Below are 19,911 nucleotides of genomic sequence, written 5' to 3' on the forward strand. Positions count from 1 at the left end.
AAGTTCCACTCTTTAATTATGATCCTTGTGGAAAGCATCCTCTCTTGGATTTCGTGTTTTAAACTTGTCAGCCACTCATTTTATTGTAACTGCTTCCTTTGCTATGCAATAAAGTGAAAACCCTTCTTTATTCACTTTCACAGCACTGCTCATTATTGTCCTGGGGCTCTGTCACAGTCTTTTTCCTCATTTGTCCCTCTTCCATATGAAAATCCTAAAGCCTTTTCTTTTTCTTTCTTAGTACAGAAACTATTAAATACCTTTGATCATCCTGTCACCCTTTTCTTTATCCTCCTATTGCTATCCTGTCATTTTTGAGATGAGATGACTGGAACTGTATTCAATATTCAAAATGCTAGGTGGGCAATGGATTTCTTTGGCAGCATTATCATGTTGCTTCTCCTTCTGTTTTCTGTTCTATTCCTAGTATTTCCTAATATGCTGCTTTTTTTTTTTTTTTTTGACAGTTGATGAGAATTTAGGTGACATTTTCATACAGCTGTCTAAAAGCTCTCTTTCCCAACTAGTAGTTAATTTCACTGTGTGTTTATAGATTTACCAGGGTACAGGCAGAACAGCTTAGTCATTTAACCTTGAAAACCCAGCTAAATTTTAAGAGGAGTTGGGCTGTAAATGGAAGATTGTTGGTAGAATTTCGTACTTGCTCAGCTCTACTGGCAACTTCTATTCTTCTAGGTTTTGTTATATCAGGGGTTTTTCTCATATATGTGAGGCAGTGTGAATGTCTACCACAGATCACACTGTTTTAGTGGGTTGTTGATTATTTTAGCAGAACATTAATTCTAACAGAAAACTCATTCAGTAAAGAGTTCATTCAATGACTTTTAGAGAGAGTTTAGCTAATTTTGCCACATATCCTGACCAAAACCAAGGGAATCCAAACAAATGCAGTAACGACTCGATGGAGATTTTATCCCATACACTTCAATAACAGGTAGAGATGCATAGCACTTCAATCTTTTTCATAGCTGGAATGTTCTATTAGTATCATAATGATTGCTAAAATGTAGTTCTGGATCTTAATGAAATCTGGAATTTAATAAATCACTTCAGGACTGTAAAAACCTAGCTGTGACAGAACTTCAAATAGTTGTTTCTAAAAGAGTGCTGACAAAATAAATATATTGCTGCAAGTCGACCAGTCTCATTTCTGACTTTAAAAAAATTGCTGTTATATTTTAATGATTGCTGTCAAAAATTCCTTAATGGGCCAAAGACACCTCAATATCAATTACAACTAGAGATCTTTTCTAAATGAGGTTTTCATCTGTCTCCTTTCATGGAGTGGTAGTCGTTTGACTTTGTCCTTGTTACTATAACTTTTTATTTTAAAATTTGTGGCTGCACTACAGTACAGAAGGTAGAGATCTATGAAGTTTTCCTGTTAATGCAGTTTTCTCTGAGGAACATTTCTGCTCGTTAGCATTTCTGTTCATTCCTATGTGTTATAGGCAGAGTTTCATTAGTATAGATTTTATATCTCCATTCCAGTCTAAGTCCTGGGGATCTTGGACAGATTGACAGTGGAAACATTATTTCATAGCTGAGGTGGGCTGGCTTTGGCCAGCAGCCAGGTACACATCCATCTAGTCTCTCACTTCCTCTTCTCAGCAGAACATGAGGAGAAAATATGATAGAAAATCTTACAAATCGGAATAAAAACAAGAAGATAATTCAGTGATTGCTATGATAGGTTAAAAAAAATAACAGATAAATTTGGGGAAAATTAATTTAATTTTTTTCCCAATTAAAAATAGCATAGGAAAGTAAGAAACAAAGACAACACTAAAGTCTCTTTCCCTCTAACATTTCTTTTTCATAGGCTCAACTCCACTCCTTAATTCCCAACTCCCCTAACTCCTTCCATCACAGCCTGCATGGATGGAAACACTTATCCCAGTCTTTCAGTTTCATTTTGATTTGGAGAGCTAAGAGGGATTCTTGATACAGGCAACTCCCCTGTCTGTTAAGGACAATTGGAAATTACAAAGCTAGATTTTAATGAATATAAGTAGAATAATGTTTAAATACAAAGGGATAGTCTCAGCTACTAGACCACAAATTAGGAAGTCAAATACATTACAATTAGTCCAAAAGGTAGCAAATGAACTTGTAGTCATTTGTTTGAAAGACATTTAGGGATATGATTTTCTGTGCTTGCTTTGGAAAGTCATTTACTCTAATATATTTTTATTTAAACAAGAAAGGAATCAGACCTTTTTAATTTTCACTGTTCTGTGTCAACTGTAAGAGCTTAGAAATGTAGGTATGCAAGAAAATAAGTTATATAATTGCTCTTCTCATTGTTCTGACTCCCTATGCACTCCAGGAAGTTTGATCTGAGCAGTTCAGCTTCTGGAAGCCCATAAAATCCCTACAAATCCAGTTGAGAAATAAAAACATATTTTATGAATTATTAACCTCATAAAATGGGAAAGCAATCTATGTTGGACAAGTTTTGGTTTAGTATTTGACAGGTGACAAAATTACTAAGTCCTTGATTCTTTTCCTTTTCAGAGCATACTCAACACTTTTAGATATCTTGAGATTGCAAAAGCTGACCACCAACAGCAGGTTTTTAAATATCACTGCTCTTCTGACAAGTAAGTTCTCCATTCCAGTTTTTTTGTTTGTTTTTTTTTTTCCTCTGGTATTCCTGACTTGTATTTTAATCTTGTATTTATTATATGGACTATCACATTCATTTTCTGGGCCAAGTAAACATGAGTGCAAATTGAATAGTATGGAGCTGCTCTTAAATTTCCCAGTTAGAATGAAACCTATCAGTATTACAGATAGAGCTGAGATAAAGCACTGACTCACCTGTTTGTCCCAACTTGTAGAGCCAGTGAAACTGTGGTCATATCTCTGGATTTTTTAGGAACATTTTTCCCATTGAAATATTTTTAGGGTGGAAAAATTAAGTCATTTAAATATTTGTATGTTCTTGCTGGACTTAGGGAAAGGAAGCTAGAAAAATTTAGAAACTGCTGGAAATAATTGTGTCGGAGGATAGTCTCTGCATTTAGAGGAAAGAGTGTTAGGAGAACTGGTAAGGATTGGGAAAAGTGGAGAGGGAAAAAAATTTGCATTGGAATGAGGAGAAAGAGGGTCCTTACTAAGAGAAATAGAAAAGAAAGTTCCTTTCTGTTCAGCTCTTGTTGAGGGAGAGCTTCAGAACTTATTAAAATTTTAGTTTTCCTGTGCATGAAGTTTAACTTTCATAAGAGACTGCATTATAAAGCACAAAGTTATTCTAAACAATGAAGTTCACTTATCCTAACTTCTTAAGTGAGAGATCTTGTATATCCAGAGACTGCTGCTCCAAAAATATCAATAGAGATTCTCACAGCACTACTAAATTTCATCTTTTTTCTATTTTGATAAAATTGCTGTAATTACTACATTATTTGCTACTTCTTGGAATATATTTCACTTATTTCACTTCAGTGTATCCAGTAGATCTATGAAATGCAGTTCTTGGTTACAGGTTGGTTCAGTTTTGACAGTCATGTTTTATTACTCTGTGGATGATTAGCATTGAAATATTAGGATTTTCTCCTTTTTTTTTGCCACTGCATATTTCTGAGATAAAGAAGAGAATACATTGAATTTAGTTCATACTGCATCAAATATTTCATGACCTTGTATATCATAATTAAGCATGTTTAGCTACCAGCAGTCTCCAAAACAAAAGTCTTCTGATGTATTATTTCTTACAAATGAAAAAAGTATAAATAAATAGTGCATATAAAGAATATGCACTATTTAATAACTACCCATGGGAATTAAAATCATTGGATTTATATTTATAAAACATCTTGTTTCTTATTGCTTGTTTGGTTGCTTATCAGGCATTTTAGCAATAAGCACACAGCTCTTGGGGTCTTAAAGGATCCCAGGGTCATGGCTTCTATTTCTCTCTTCCCAGGAAGCAGAAATACCGAATATCTCACGTGTTACTAAGTGATCCACCTGTTGCACTTCTGTGTGGCTCACTTTCCTATTTGGGCCAGAACACATCAGAGACATGGATAACAATACAAGTTTCCATATCTACTTAAGTGACCATTCAGTTGTATTTTGCTAAGAGGACAGACAGGCTAGAGCCAGCAGCTTCCATTCTTCTTGGATTTGTCTGTGAGATGCAGTTTTGAAGCTCTGTCCTGTTTACCATGAAAAGCAGACCGTACGGAAAATGAAGCTGTTTGGCACAATGAATCCAAGCTTAATAATTGAATTATTGAATCTCTGTGGCATTAAGCATGTCAGGACAGTGCACGAAACTGATTTATCGGTTCATCAACCCAGGAAATAAATAATAAGTTGTGAGTCAGTCTGAATGGAGAAAACAAAGGGTTTAATTTTGAGATGAAGCAGGGGGGGCAAGTTGCAAGGAAGAAGTTCCATTTCTGCTTAGACAAAATTAATTTATTTTCATTAACAACATTGTGTTTTGAGGCAAAGGCTACAAAAGCAAAGGAGAAGGATAGGCATACACCCACAGATGAAGCACTGGTGGTCGTATCTCCTTTTATTTTGTAGTATAACATTGTAATGGTCACAGGATAAATCTCCTCTTCTACTAAATAATATGGGAACATAAATCCCTCATCTCTGATCATAGTACCTATCAGCTTCCTTGGTTCTATGGTATCCCCAGCAAAGTATTTATTAGAGTTTATTTCAAACTATTCATAAACTATTGTTTATGTTCTCATAAAACATTATCTCTACACAATGTCAATGGAGCACGTGCTAAATGAAAACATCATAGAAAATACTTTGCAAGAGGAGTCATAACTGAGGGAGAGTTTTTGCTGAAGATTTCATCAAGGTTCATAATTAGAGGTTTTCAGTATTTTGCAGACAGCCTGGAAGCTGACAGAATATCCTTGTCAATGAAATTTGCAAATGATACCAACAGTCCGGACCACTGGCTCTATCAAGCGCCTGGGTTGCTTGGTAACCTCAGCCCACCTATGTATAGCAACATACTGAATTTAGGGCTGAAGAGTACTAGCTTCATCAAGAGAAAGAGGAATTGTGTTCTCAGTGGTCCTAACCTTTGAGGGAATATATCAGGAATCACAGCAGATAACTTCACTGTAAAAATTGATAGCATAGAACAGAGGTTGTTATTTTGGTTGTGAGTCTGACTTTGGTGAGACTGATACCAGAAGGATGTGTTTTGGTGCCTCTGCTTTAAGAAAGAGTGCTGTAAAAAACATAGAGGGTTAGAAGAAATGATCACTGCCTTTCTTCTGTGCATTTACTTTGTAATTAGTTTTCTGGAAAAGGGTTTGCTCCCCTCAGTTGGTATTATTAAAGTATTCTGGCTTTCTGCCAAAGTGTAGCAGTAAATAATACGGTGGTTGACCTCACTAGTTGATAATCTAGACTAGTACAGTATTACCCAAAAAAATAAAGTGGGTAACCTCATTTTACATCATCTTCTCCCTGCTTACTGTATTGTTGACTGGCAGCATAATTCCTGTAGTCAAAACAATGATGGGAGAAAGGACTTTGATCACTATAATCAGTCCTGTTCCACTGCTGTGAGAATATCATAGGACAGATCATTTTGACTACTACTTTGTTTACATCAAGTACTTATATATTAGTAAAAGTGGACCTGTATTGTTGCATTTAGAGAAGTTCATAAAGGTTCCTGATATATTTATTTAGATTCTTGATATTTGCTTTTTGTTTTATTCGAAACCAGTGAATGACATTTCACATTTTATATTTATTTATTTATTACATATATTAAGGTGATTTATTAGTCAAATTAGCCATTCTTTGTACTGAGTTAACAGATCAGTGTGGTTTTTTTTCTGTACCCTGCAAGATTTTAGAATTAGCAAATTTCAGTCTCTGCCATGGAGCTTTTCCCTACAGTAGAAAGTAAGATTTTCTGCCTTTATCAGCTCTCTAGAGATAGCATTGCATGAACTAGATATTGCATAAAGCTAACCTGAATAAAGTGAAGAAAATACCTTCTTTGAACATGCAGACAAAGCTACATATATCTAACTTGGACTAAACACTTCTGTCAGAGGCTGTTTTCTCCAGTCTCCCAGCTCAGTGGTTTGATAGTCAGCAAATATTTACCAACAAACACATAATACTTGAATATTGCATGTTATTTATTGTAAATCCAGATATTGAATTTAAGAAGTTTGGCAGTACATTGTTAAAAATTCATTTTAATTTTAAATTATCTTGTATGAAATAAAAGGATAATTTAAAATACAAAATATATATTTAAATTGCAAAAAATGCACCTATTAAAAATACTAACAGCAGTTTCAGCAAAATCTATTCTTGTATTAAAAATTATGCATGATTTCCTATGCAAGCTGCCTGCAGGACAGTGGAAAATGAAGCCAGCAGCTCTGCTTTGCACGGCTGTTTGGAAAACCTTGAGGTATTAAAGAAGTGAAATAGAGGCTTGCCTAAGGCAACAGCTGTGTTAAACTTACATGTTGATTTGTTTATTTATTAAGCATAACAAAAAGGCAAAATACTAAATTAATTATCTTAGTGAAAATAAACAGAATTATTGCCATTAAAAAATATATTATTTCTTCTTTAGGGAATTTCAGAAAACAGATGAAATGGACACTGAGATATAAAGGGAATATATATTTTTTGGTTCAGCTTTTAAAGATAGCATCCAGGCAAATATATTTGAGTTCTGTTTGGTATTTATACAATATGAAGAAAAAAAGAAGCTAAATGTGTATTTGATCTTTCTTTTTTCCTAGAAATGCACCTTGAGTCTTAGACACTACTCGAGCTCCGTAATGTAAAATTCTGTTCAAATGACTGTAATGGATTCACTTTCAGATATTTTTTCTCAGATTTCTAGCAGAATTTCTGCAGTAGAAGCCAAATGGTACCGAATTCTTTGCTGTAGAAAAAGGCACAGGAAAATTCAGATGAATGTAAAAAGACTATAAATAAAAAACATTAGCCTCTGACCCAACAATTGTTCAGAAACAAGAGCAATTATGTAGACAAATGGTGCTGATCACAATCTTTCCCCACAGTGTGGCAATTGCCCGGCATAGAGCAATCCTGAATAAATAGATGTGCTTTTGACATCAGCAGGATGGAATATGCCTGCCCACAGTGAGATAGAGCAGTCATTGACTGGGCTGACAGCTATAACAAATAAAGATCTTGGCTCAACGGGAGATGTTGAGCACCTGTGACACTTGTCTTTGCTAATTCAGATTTTTGCAGTTGAATGCAAGAGTGAATATGAAGGGTCACAATCACCTGGTTGGAGGGGAGTGGGCAGCAGAGGGGACGTCTAAATGAGGAAATCAGTTTTAGGGAGCCTCTAATCAGTCAAGAAATGCCAATGGCACCAGACACAAAAAAAGCAAAAATTCAGATTTCAAATTGTATTCAGGGATTACCTGTGCCCTCAAGATTTTGTTCTGGAGCAGGCATTGCCTGCTTTTGCCACCCATGCTGAACCCACAGGCAGCAGCTTCACTCCCTGCAGCAGTGGAAGCTCTTTGCAGCCCTCCCTTCCTCCCTAGAAATGTGTCTGTGGCCCCAGGCCTGATCCTGATCCCTCAAGGGGACCCTTTGAGGGGACCCTTGTGTAATCCCCACTTTGAGGGGACACTGCGGGGTGCTCATAGCAACAAAAGATGTTAAGTGGGCAGGTCCTGCTGGGGTATTGGGTGCCATAGTTTCTGCTCTCATCCTCATGGATTCTCATTCCTCAAAAATTCCTTGAACACAGGTCTGTCTAACTTCTGGCATCTGATGGATGGTTCTAAGTGATGCCATCATCTCACTCTTCCAGCTAATACAGAGGAGGAGGGCAAGACCTTGAGGGATTCTGGTCCTCTCAAGGGCTGAGTGAGCCTTCCAATATGTCTAGTTTCTTTATGTTGTTGGCCAAAAGCGCCTGTTCTCCTGAACTGGGAGCTTTGGATAAGTGGCTAAAGATAGGCAGGATCACTGTGAACTTCAGTCCTCCAAGTGAAGAGTGGCCTCAGCTCCTTACAGGGAACTGGAGGAGGCCGCTGCTCTGCTCCTGCTGCTGCTGCTTCTGCCCTGCTCCTGCTGCTGCTGCTCTGCTCCTGCTCTTCAGAGGGCAGAGGCAGCTGAGCCTCCCAGATTCGGGCTCTCCCAGCCTTGCTGCCATGGGCACAAATCATGGATGCCCCAGCAGCAGCCCTTCCAGTGAGCACTGGATTCTGGGCTGAAAGGGTCTGCAGGGTCAGTGCGCCTGTGCCAGCCCTTTGGCTGAAGAACAGTGCTGCAGCACTCATAATATTAAAAATAGAATAAATCAATGTCGCTGCAGCTGGGATCCCTGGGGCTATGGAGTGTGTCTGTGACATCCTGCCCACAGCAGCTCCTCCTGAGGCTCTGGCAAAGGGCTGTAAGACAGACCAAAGAATTTGGGGCAGAGAGGGAGTGTTTAGCATCTTTTTAAGCAGGAGTGCCACTTTCGAAGTATGATTGCCCCATTCTGATAGGACAGGGCAGGTTCAGTCCAGCTTAAGAGCAGTTTGGCTAAATGCAGTCCTGTGTAGCTCAACATGCAAAGCATTTTTGTATTGTGGTAGCAATAACCAATTAAAAGACAACACTTATTAAGCAGACACAGACACATTATTTGCCTGTCTTCTCAGGGTAGAAATGAGCAAAAAGCCAGAAGTACAGTTCATTGGGAAGGAACTAAGCCATATAATTATCCTAAGAAAATTGTCTTTGTAATTTTTTTTCTCTTTTATTTTTTTCCCCCTAATGTTCTTACTATTCATCGAGATTTATATATTGAATAGAAAAGCAGAGCATCTGTCTTCTGGCCTATCAACTCCATCAGGCCTGGGGAGTAGAGGGGGAAAAAAAGGAAAAGAAAATATGTGAGTGCAATAGGATTCATTATTTTATTCTGCCATATGGAGTTCAAGTGGTTTTAAAAAATAGGAGAAGATCTCCACTTCAATGCTATTTGTTTTATAATAGAAACTTTCCTTTTCATCATCCTCCTACTTCCACAGGGGTCTTATTCAGTGTATTCAATCCTAGCTGAAAGGTCACTGTTGTCCTACAAGAGAGACTCCCTCCTTTTCCTGTCACTCCTGGATGCTGTGAATAGGGCTCTGTTTCTCTGAGGCTGAGATCCATCAAGGGAAGGTGCACTGGGAGCAGCTGAGTATTGCCCTCCACTCCTGGAGGTCAAGTGTGCCACCCCTGGGTGCTGCAAAAACTGTGGGAGGAGAGGTATAGGCAACCCCACAAGTTCTACCAGTTCTTACCCTGCAGCACTCAGCATCCTGATCACCCTTCCACTGCACCACACCATTAAATTTAATGTAATTCAGTCTCTTTGATAAATAGCTCCCTCGATAGGTAATCTGTAGTTTATATTACGTTTCTTAGTCTAGGCATTTAACATTTGTATTTGTATATACATTTTTCTTTGTGTAATCCATCAATGACTTTGACGAGGCATTGATGAAGTAACACATCTTGCAACACGAAGCAGTCAAAGGGCTGCTCATTCCAACAGAATTCTGACATTTCTAATCACAGTAATTACATTTCATTTTAGTTTTGTCTTATGGTATTCAGTAAAAGCTCTTATTGAGTGAAACTCAAGTCTATGTGAATAATGCTCTGGGCTTTTTTCTGTGATATTGGGAGAGGACATGCAGGAAGGCTGTTGCCATTCCAGCGTGTGCTGTGAAGAAATAAGAGACTAATTAACCAGTATGAAATGGAGACAGGACTCTGCTTGGTGATTTCATTGGTTTGTGATCAGAGACCTTCGGCTGCACTGGACTGTTTGAGTCAGAGTAGAACAAAGAGCAGCAAGCCCAACACTAGAGGAGGATTTGAGCTCTAGGAGGAATGCAGTCTCAGATCCCCTGGAAGACACATTTATGAAGAGGTGGCCTGTACTGCAAGAAATGGCTGTGAGGGCATAAAGGAACTTTTTTTCTGCTTGTATTTTCATACTTCTTAAATTAAACTGTGCCTGTGTGCCTTTACAAGCATCTCTCTCTCTCTCTCTTCACTTGCTTATAAAAACTCAGACCAGCTCCAAGATCTTGCTATTAATAGGAAACAGTAAACATATTTGAAGAAAAGATACAAGAAAGACTTATTACTTGCAGGTAAAAGCTCAGAGGGAATAGGATATAAAAAGCACAGAGGAAATCTTTAGAGAGTCTACCTGCTAGTGCTTGGCATGCTTTTACTCAGTGTCTGCAAAAAGAGATTTGGGGCAAAGCTGAAAATACTCAAGAGACAGAGCAGGGATTGCACATGTAACATCAGGGAACTCCTGTCAAAATTAGAAGAGTTTCTGAGGAAAAAGGAATGGAAATAGATAAATACTGTTTTGTAAAACAGCTACATCAGTTTAATTGTAGCCTTTCAAAACATCTAACCTCAAACAGACAAGGAGCCTCAGAGGTTTCATACTGATGATTTGAAAGTATGATAAGATTGCAAACAATCTGTTAATTTTGGCTTAACTGTAGTCTTTTTTATCCTTAATTACTGGTAATATTTTCCATGTATTGCCACAGAAAAGGACAGACTAGAGACTCGTAAAACATGACTCTTGTAAGGCAGTGAGAGTGTACATAGCAAAATGACCAGAAAGGGACAAGTCCCCAGCAAATTAAGAATGTGTATACACCATGCTTGTAATAATGATAGTATGTTTTATAACATTACATTTAAGCAATAGTTATTTCAGTCTGATGGAGCAAAGAGTGCAATCACTGAGATTTAAAGAGTGGGTTTAATTGACACTGCTTGAAGAATATTCACAGCAGTTCAACAGTTGGTATTATCTCTCCCCTTATCCTACATGATTGTTTTAATTTAAACTAGCTCCCTGCTTTGTGCAGCGAATTATTGACGAAAATATGTCTTTCTTCCACAAATGATTAGCTAAATCATCCTTTTATTTACAAGCAACACTGTGTCCCTGTGCCCTAAATCTTGCTAGTTGGAAGAGTGGGAGGGGAAGCAATTTAATTAAGTTAACTTTATTGACACACTGGCGCTGTTGTTTAATAGCATGGGTCCTTGGAGTGTAGTGCAGGTAAATTGAATGTATGCCACAGAATATCACTTCCCTGCATTGCATATTTCAAACCTCTGCCAGGCAGTTTGGGATGAGCAGCCAATCAGGAAAAAGGTTTTTCCAGCCTTGCTGGTGCAGATGGCATTTCCCGTTATGCTCCAAACAAGGTGCCGGGTGTTACCCATGTGTTCCCCTGAGTGCATTGAGAGGGATAACTCTGGGACTGTGTGATGTGCTCAGCTGCTGCATCTGGAAGGCAACTTCATGGATTGGCTCTGCAGCCATGTATCCAAAAATGCCTTTTTATGAAGGAGGAAAACTAGCGTGTGAGTCTGAATGAAAGTGCTGTGAGTAAACTATTTAATATTAAAACCTCAATACACTCATTCTGCATGAGAAATCACACTCTAAAAGAAAAATACATATTTTCTGGAGCTGTGCTTTTCATTAAATATTTGGGAATAAAAATTTAAATTGCAAAACTTCTTTGTTTAGCAGTTCTTTGAGAAAACAAAAGATGTAAAGGTTTCCACTATGTATACTCATATACAATTGTGCCTGGTACGTACTATTTCAGTTACTGTTTCTGTTGTTAAAATCTTTGTCCTAATATCTTATTGGCATATAAAATGAATACAACTGCTCTTATGCAGCTGACTTGAACATACACTCTTTTCTGCGCTGTTCTTCAACACTGTCCACTGAATCACAAAAGACAGTATCTCAATCTGTTGCACCTGTACTTTCAATCACTTATTTTTAAAGTCAAGCCAGATACGTAATTCTGCAACATAACAGCAACTTCCTACAGCTTTTAACCCTTAAATAATTTAATTTTCCTTGATTAAGGCTGAGACCCAAAGACCAATTTTACAGTTTTGCATGAAGAATTAAATACAGCCACTCAGCTAGTTTATTTTTCACTACAGAAAATAATAAGAGGTAGAACTTTAATTACCATTCATGCTTTTCTCATACTCACTCAATTCAATGTTTGAAAAGGTTTTTGTGTAATTTTTAATCTAGAAACAGTTTTGGTTTTTTTTTACATCAAATGCAGTTTTTAATTTTATATGAAAGTGAGATGATAGAGCTAGGTTGTAGGGGAGGGGCACTGTTCTTTCTGGTGTGGACCAGAGCAGTTTAGAGACACAGGCAAGTTTCAAGCATGTAAATCCTTCTTTAGGTCAGACTTGTGTACCTTCTAACAATCACATTTAAAGAGTTACACTGCTTTTTGCCCCTATGGCAGGCTGATGATGAAACTGACTGTCCTTTAGAATCTCATTTCTCATGGCACACAGGCACTTTTGGGGGTGGATGGCCCTTGGGGCAATCATTTTCAGTTCCTCTCCTGACCTTTATGCCCTAATATGGCACCGACATCCTCAGAACTGCTGCCAGATGCTTTTAATATAGAAACCCAAGCTGTGGTACAGCTTAGTGAAACTCCAGGCACTCAGAATCTGGCCCTCTGCTCTGAGCTCTGGCCCATAATGTGAAGTCCAGAAGGTTAAACTGCATTTAATTCAATGTTAGATTAGCGTGGCTTTTGACTGGCACTGTGTGTTTGTATGTTTGCAGAAAATGATGATGTCTTGCATGAGTAACCCTGAGCAATTTACTAGCTGATATTCTTCAGTGCTCTATTAGTTTACTTTCATTAAATGTGTGCTTTGACAGCCATTGCTTGAACTCCATATTCCATATTTGTGCAGAAAACTGCAGTTTCTATGCTAATGATTGTGTCTGAAATAAAAATATTCTGAAAGCCTTATTGTGTATCTAATAGAATAAGAAGAAAACATATTTCCATGCTGTCACCCTACAGTTCCTTCCAAGTGCAACAACAAATCACAGTGATTGTCATAAGTGACTGTTTTCCTGTGTAAGAATGCATATTATATTTTTAGGTGAAGTTCTTTAAAGGTGTTAAAATACAAATGCATTATAAATACCTTCATTTTAGTTTTACTTGATTACAGTTTTAAAGGACTATTAAATCAAGGTTTCTAATACTAATATTTACTATTAATATACTGATATTTATTTAGTGTGTTTAATTCTTAACTTATAATTATTTAATGTATGTGTATATTAGTACTAATATAAATAAATATCAGCTAATTGATGGTTCTGGGTGGGGCACAGAACTCATGCTGGATGCTGTTTTAGACTTCTATGTGTATAATTTTTGGTGGTAAAATTCAACTTAAGCATCTCCCACCCCTCTCCATAGCCTTCCACCTATCTCTGCCTCTTTCCTTCCCTTTGTGCTGGCATAGTTTTTTGTAGGAGTGAACTCTCAACTGGGTTATTAACCTTGGAAGGTTACCCATCTTCTTTCTTTTTCTGAAATCCTTTATAAGGCAGAACATCTGGTTTGAAGTGTAGCCTCCAAATCATTGCTGCAGTGCAACTGAACAAGCATCATGGGGAAGTGAGCTGACTCAGTTCAGGCAGGCCAAGGAAAATGCCCATCAAACCACCCACTGGATCTTAAGACATGTTACTTGCTTGATGCTTTAGCCTATAAACTCTACACTTAAGTAATAGCAATGGTATTTTTTCTGAACTAATTTTTTTCTGAATACTATTGCCAGTACAAAAACAACATTTAGGGTTAGATTTAGTTCTTGAAATGTGAAGGTTTTTATGAGTTTGGAGATTTTTAATGCCAAAAACTAGGGAAAGGCTTCTTTTTGTCAGTGCACTTATACCACAGATAAGGGTTATTTCTTGATCTTAGAATTGGGTACAAGAAATGTATACTTCCTATACTTAAAAGAGTTTGCTGATTTACTAGCCGGGTTTGGGTTTGGTTTTTGGGTTTTTTTCTTTTTTCATATACAGCGTATATCAAGTGGATAGAAGTACATACTGTAACATTTTCCCCCCTATACTAGAAGAAGTTTTCCCTGTGGCTGGTCTTTCCCACACATAAGGGACACTGAGGCAGAAGTTTTACAGCTGCAGAGGGATGGCACCTTCTATGCTCCTGCTGTTCTGCCTAATGACATTCCTGCTTTCCTCTGCCACCCAGCAGCTGGCAGTACTGCCCCTCTGGTTTTGCTAGTGGAGAGGCTTGCATGACTGCTCCTTAGCCTGAAACCTGCTAACTCAGCCAAGCCAGTTCAGATCCACAGTTCACACAGCTTAAAATAATCTGGCTCATTTTGCCTTGAGCATTTTAGACAGCATTCATGCAAACGTCTCTGTTGGCACAGCTGTGGGGCAGGGTGCGAAAAATAGGGAGAAGTAATATAGTCAAATCAGTGATAAATTTGCTATTCCTTAAGTCTGAACCACTTTAAATACAAGAGCAGGTGACAGAAGTGGTTGCAGCTTGGTTGTGTCCAGCAGACTTGCATTCAGGCGTGACGTTGAGCATGCAGTGGTAAGTAAACCCATATGCAAATATTTTTGTTCACACTGTGATTTAAACATTCATTCACTGTTTCCTCCCTTCTTAAGACTAGAGCTGCCTTCATTTTGAGATTGGTTTTCTTTACTTCACATTCATTGATTGTTCATTTATTTAAGTAAGTAGAGATCAATGATGATGTGTGAAACCATTGCTACACAGGAGACAAAACTTTGATTTAGACTACAACATCATCTCTAAGTCAACCAGTTAGAAACATAAAAGTTGATTAGGAGGCACTCTCAGCAGCTCATGAAGCTTAACCTGGCAGCAGACAGCTAATGCTCCATAATCCCAGCTATGGAAAGGCCTAAGGAGTTTGAAGAGTTCATTTTGGTAATTTACTAGGAAATCCATGATCATTCCTCCAGAAGAAAAATTAAGTATATGGAGAAGATAACATGGCCTGGACACCTCAAGAGGAACTCAGATGCTGAACAGAATTGATTAGTTTCTTTGACCTCAGTCAGAAGCCTGTTGTTGCAATATCTAAGTGGATTATCTGCCTTACTGTGTATTACCATGAAAGGTTGGCAGCACCAGTGTCACAGCAAGAAGATCCATTCTCTGCTGCAAGGTGTATCATCAACAAAATTGCTGTTTAAATTCTCTACCAGTAGATGACAATACATTTATGACTAGAATTAGCAGGAGAAACAGGAGAAGAAATGTAGTTTCTCAGCTTGGAAGTCACATATGAGAATTAATTAAACCCACTGGGTTTTGATCTTAAATAAAAAGTTAAATAAAATCATTGAGAGGAACATTGTTCCCTTGCATTGTAGCATTTCAAAAACCCTGTCCACGGGAGAGAGGAAAACATCACAGGAAAGAAGCCTTGTTATTAAAAAATGCAGGAAGTCTGAAGGGAACTCTGTATTACACTGGCAGTGGAGGTATTCTGATTCAAGAAACTACTTCAAAAGCACATCCATCAAGTCAGACATAGTATTTTAAAGACTTTTATTGAAGCACAAAAGGCTGGCAATAACCAATATAATAATTTCTGCCAGAGAATAGGAATTAAATAGTAATTTCAGTATTTTATTTTATGATCATCATTAACTGTCTTCTGCACCCAGGTTATTAGATATCCCTCAGCTGTTGTCTGCATCCACAGAATCACAGAATCAATTCATTTGGAAAAGACCTCTGAGATCATTGAGTTCAATCTTTGGCTGAACACCACCATGTCAACTAGGCCAAGGCACTGAGTTCTGCATCCAGTCTTTCCTTGAACACTTTCAGGGACACTGACTCCACCACCTCCCTGGGCAGTGCATTTCAATCTTTAATCATCCTCACTGTGAAGAAAGGTTAATTGGACACAAAGAGAGCTGCTGGGTTGTTCTTAGTATTTTGTTAATCTGTGTGTGCTAATTAATTTTCTGTGCTTCAGAATAGGAATATAATCTGGAAAAATACTGCTCTCATAATGTGTATAATTTCTACCCTAAGTAATATTTTAGGAATAAATCTTGATATTTTTAAGGATACAGGTTATAACTTATATTTGGGGGTTATAATTACTTACTGAAAAAAAGAATCCACTAAAATACCTACCATAAGTACTTTATACGTTTCCATGTGGAGTGGATGCAATTGCCATAATTCTAGTTAAGTTAGAGGTTGCCTACATACTAATCTATTTAATGGGTTTTACATCTAAGAATAATCAAAAAGAAAAATCTAATGTTCTGTCTCTAGATTTTCTGCTTTTTATATCAGATTTCACTGTATGGCTCCATTGTGGCAGAAAAGAGAAGTTTTTATGCCTGTGATATAATTGTATTTTGAAGCCCCAGGCTTTGCCCAGTAGAATTAGCTCTGATGAGTAGCTTCAATAATTTAAAAGCAAATCTAGCACTGGCAGAGGAGGGTAAAAACACTTTTTGTGAAGTTGACCCGACATATGCATCCAGCAGTCTGGAAGAGTTTTAGGGATGAGCAAGACCCACTGTTTACCATGGAGCTGCAGTTCTGTATGTCACAGGATGTGTTCTTGGCTAGAATAGTTCTGTAGGTTACAGGACAATCAAAAGAATGGTGGCCCTTTGCTTCTGGGGCACCTGCTGAACAAACATTACTGTGGATTGTGTTTAGAGCATATTTAATTATAAAATAATAGAATATACTGGGTTAAATGGTACCCATCAAGATCAAGTCCCACTCCTGGCCCTACACAGGACACCCTAAGAATCCCACCATATGTCATTCTTGCCTGGCAAAGATTTTCCCCTACATTAAATACTGGAGAATATAAAAGCTGATGTTTTTCATCCTTGTTCCATCAAAAGGAACAGCAGAAACAGGAGTCCGGATGAGATTAAAAGGAGAAGGAGGGAATGACTGGTAGTGCTATGTAGAAGTAGAATAGCAGAGACTATTCTACTGTGTCAAGAGAGAAGATGAACAGGAGAGAGGGCAACTATATGAGTAGCAAAGAGGAGAAAAGAGATCAACAGACTGGGGCAAGGGAAACATGCAATGATAGAAGGACCAGAAAACTGTTAATGGAAAAAGGAGAACAGAGAAGAAAGAGAGGTGGCACATTTTGTGATTTAATGTAAGGCCTAATGTGTCAGATACTCAGAACATTTTTTAATCTAAATAAGGCAACTGAGTCATCTTCTTAACCTGAATTCTCTAAGCGTTCCCTTATGACCAGATGAATGTATGTGTCATCTCATAATGTGATTATGACAGAAGATACAAGCAAAGCAGGTTTGAACCCAACATCTGTAGAATATAGGGACAGTTCTTAGGAAGTTGGGAATAGATGGAAAGTCATTGAATGTACCCAACTTTTAAAGCAGAAAGCTTGAGAAAGCTGCTTTTTCTAAAAAATACTACTTAAAGATCAGTGCACGCACACAGACAAACACACGTATACACATACACATACACACACACACACACTCACAGCCCTTTTCCCATTCAAAGAGGGAGAATTGATAGCTTAGTCCTTTGGGTTTAGTCACATTACAGCTCAAGCAGCTGTGCAGATCTAGATCCTGTAATGATTTTTTAGCCATAAAGGATACTTCTTCTACTCACCTTATAAGCAGTCTGGTGCCGCACAGATATAATCAGTCAAATTTTTTGCAGAGAAAAAAATAATAAATTCCTGCCAATGAGCAAAAAGAACTTAAGGCAACATCCATTTACTTGTGTTCATTTAATGTGGTTTTATAAGACACTGTACACTATTGCAGCTTGTTGCTCCTCAGTAACGTTTCATATCTCATTTATGTTGTAGTGGTGAATTTGATTTCTCTATCTGCTACCCTCCCCCTGCACCCATGTGTGACATTCAACTGCGTTGCTTTGGCCAAAATTACCAAAAGTAATTTCTGTAATACAGTCCTTAATGGCACTCTCAGATTTAAGGTGAGATTATTTCTAAAAATACTTTTATATAACTTGAAGAAGAAAATGTTATAGAAACTGAAATTTTGACTATGTTTCCTACAGCTTTCTTTGCTTTAAGGCATACATGTTTCACTGTTTGCTTTTCATGCAAGAAATACTGTGTAAAGTATAGGCACAGATTAGTTAAAATCATTTTATTCATCAGCCATGTGTGAAAACACAGGATACTGAGAGAGTCATCAGTAGGCTAAGAGATTATTTAAAGTGATACTGCCAAATTCTCAAGTGCCACTTCAGTATGTTAGTAGATTAGTGTTTAATCATTACTTTAAAATGTGTTACAGATTTCAAAGTGGTCTGCTTTTCAAGGGGAGCATTTTGAAAAACTAAAAATGTGAAGGCTAGATAACAACACTGCCTACATGCTGTACAGGTTGTAGCACCATTCAGAATCTGAAATGAGAGCTGGTTCCCTCCCTCCCAATAAGGTTTATGTACCTGTGTGATATAACAATATGTAGTGAACTATAATGTCTGGGAAACTAAAGTAACAAATTGATGACTATTGTGATTCAAAAGTCCGTTGATCTTTCTCCCTGCCCAAGATGGGGATGGCAATGTGAGCTATTATCAATGTAACATTTACTGGAAAAAAGCAGTGCTAGGGGAAGTTAAAATTAGAGCCATCCTCACTTTTTGCAATATTAAAATACAGATGATGAATCACAGTCAATGTAGATAAACCACTTACCTTCATAATGCTTCATAAAGCCCTCCATTCAAATATCCTGTTGGATGCCTGTATCCTATCCGACAGGCAGTAATCAGGGAAAAGCACTACTGAAATTAATTCCTATAATACTGAGGGGTTTAATGAAAATCCTGATGACAAATTGTCTTTGTTGTTCTGTTCACCGTTTTCTCTCTTGTATCCTAGGTTAATTACAGGGCGTTTTAAGAGAAGCTTTTTGAGCATACTATACACGGAGAAGGAAAAGTAACATGCTGTCACTTTCTGGAACTTGCCTAGACTCACAAACACATATGAATTTAATTCTAATAGTATTTTAATCTGAGGGTTCATAGTTTATATTTTTACCTGTCAAACACTCATTTAGCTTTTCATAGTATAACAGGTGGGAGCAAAAAAACAGTATTCTCCCTCTTGCTTGTCTTTCGTAAATAAAATGAAAGAAGCAGTAATTGCACATCTCACAACCCCATTTAGGACTAAAAACCACAATTACAGAATGTTTAAATTAGGCACTGCTGTGAGTTGCAAAGCAGGCAAGACAAGGTTGCTGAAAAGTGAAACAGATGTTGATAGGCAGCAAGCAAAATTCATGGGATGCTGAGCTGGGAGGGGTTCTTTGAAATCTCTCTTGATTTCATTTTCCAGCCATATTGTCAGACTTAGTCATGGATCATTATTTACCAATTAGTATTTGAAATTATAAATAATCTAAATTATTTATAGTCAATAAGCCTTAAGCATCTCTACTCCATTACTTTTCATTTCACCTTAGTGAATGAACACAATTAAGTGGCTATGGCTCCTTGTAAAAGTTGACTTGCATCTAAATTGACTTTGATAGAGAAAAAAGTTTCATTTAAATTTTTTTTTGCAGTTTGTTTTTTTCTGAGAATCTTTTGTCTGAAATTGACAAGTACTTTGAGTAAAAACTCAAAGTTTTCAGAATGATAACAGCAAATGAAAATAGGAGGTTTAACAGCTAATTCTGGGAACTGTTCAGCAGGTTCCCATGGGAGACTGTATAGAAAGGGAAAGGGAAGCGGAAGGGGAAGGGGAAGGAAATCCAGAGAGAATGCTGCTGTCTGAGGACAACCTCCCCAGACCTGGGCTCAGCCCAGTCCACAGCCCATGCAGTCACACAGGCACAACAGACAGGCAGCGAGCTCCATCTTCTCTCCAGTGCAAAAGGCAGAGGAGGCCAAAGAGAGCTACTCAGGAGCACAGCGTTGTCAGTCATGTAGGCAGGGAATTAGGGAAGTC

General features: G+C 37.7%; 1 protein-coding gene across 33 annotated transcripts in view; it reads left to right on the forward strand.

Moving 5' to 3' along the window:
* LOC100223410 (poly(rC)-binding protein 3) overlaps positions 1 to 19,911 on the forward strand; it is a 499,051-nt gene that overhangs the window by 324,980 nt on the left and 154,160 nt on the right. For 30 of the 33 annotated variants that reach the window (XM_072924405.1, XM_072924404.1, XM_041714247.2 and 27 more), the window contains one exon: positions 2,539 to 2,624. The exons of the other annotated variants lie outside the window; for them this stretch is intronic. The gene's annotated coding sequence lies outside the window, so the exon portion shown is untranslated. The remainder of the gene's footprint in view (positions 1 to 2,538; positions 2,625 to 19,911) is intronic. 33 annotated transcript variants of the gene reach the window in all.

This window comes from Taeniopygia guttata, chromosome 2 (genome assembly GCF_048771995.1).
Source record: "Taeniopygia guttata chromosome 2, bTaeGut7.mat, whole genome shotgun sequence".
NCBI classification, from domain to species: domain Eukaryota; kingdom Metazoa; phylum Chordata; class Aves; order Passeriformes; family Estrildidae; genus Taeniopygia; species Taeniopygia guttata.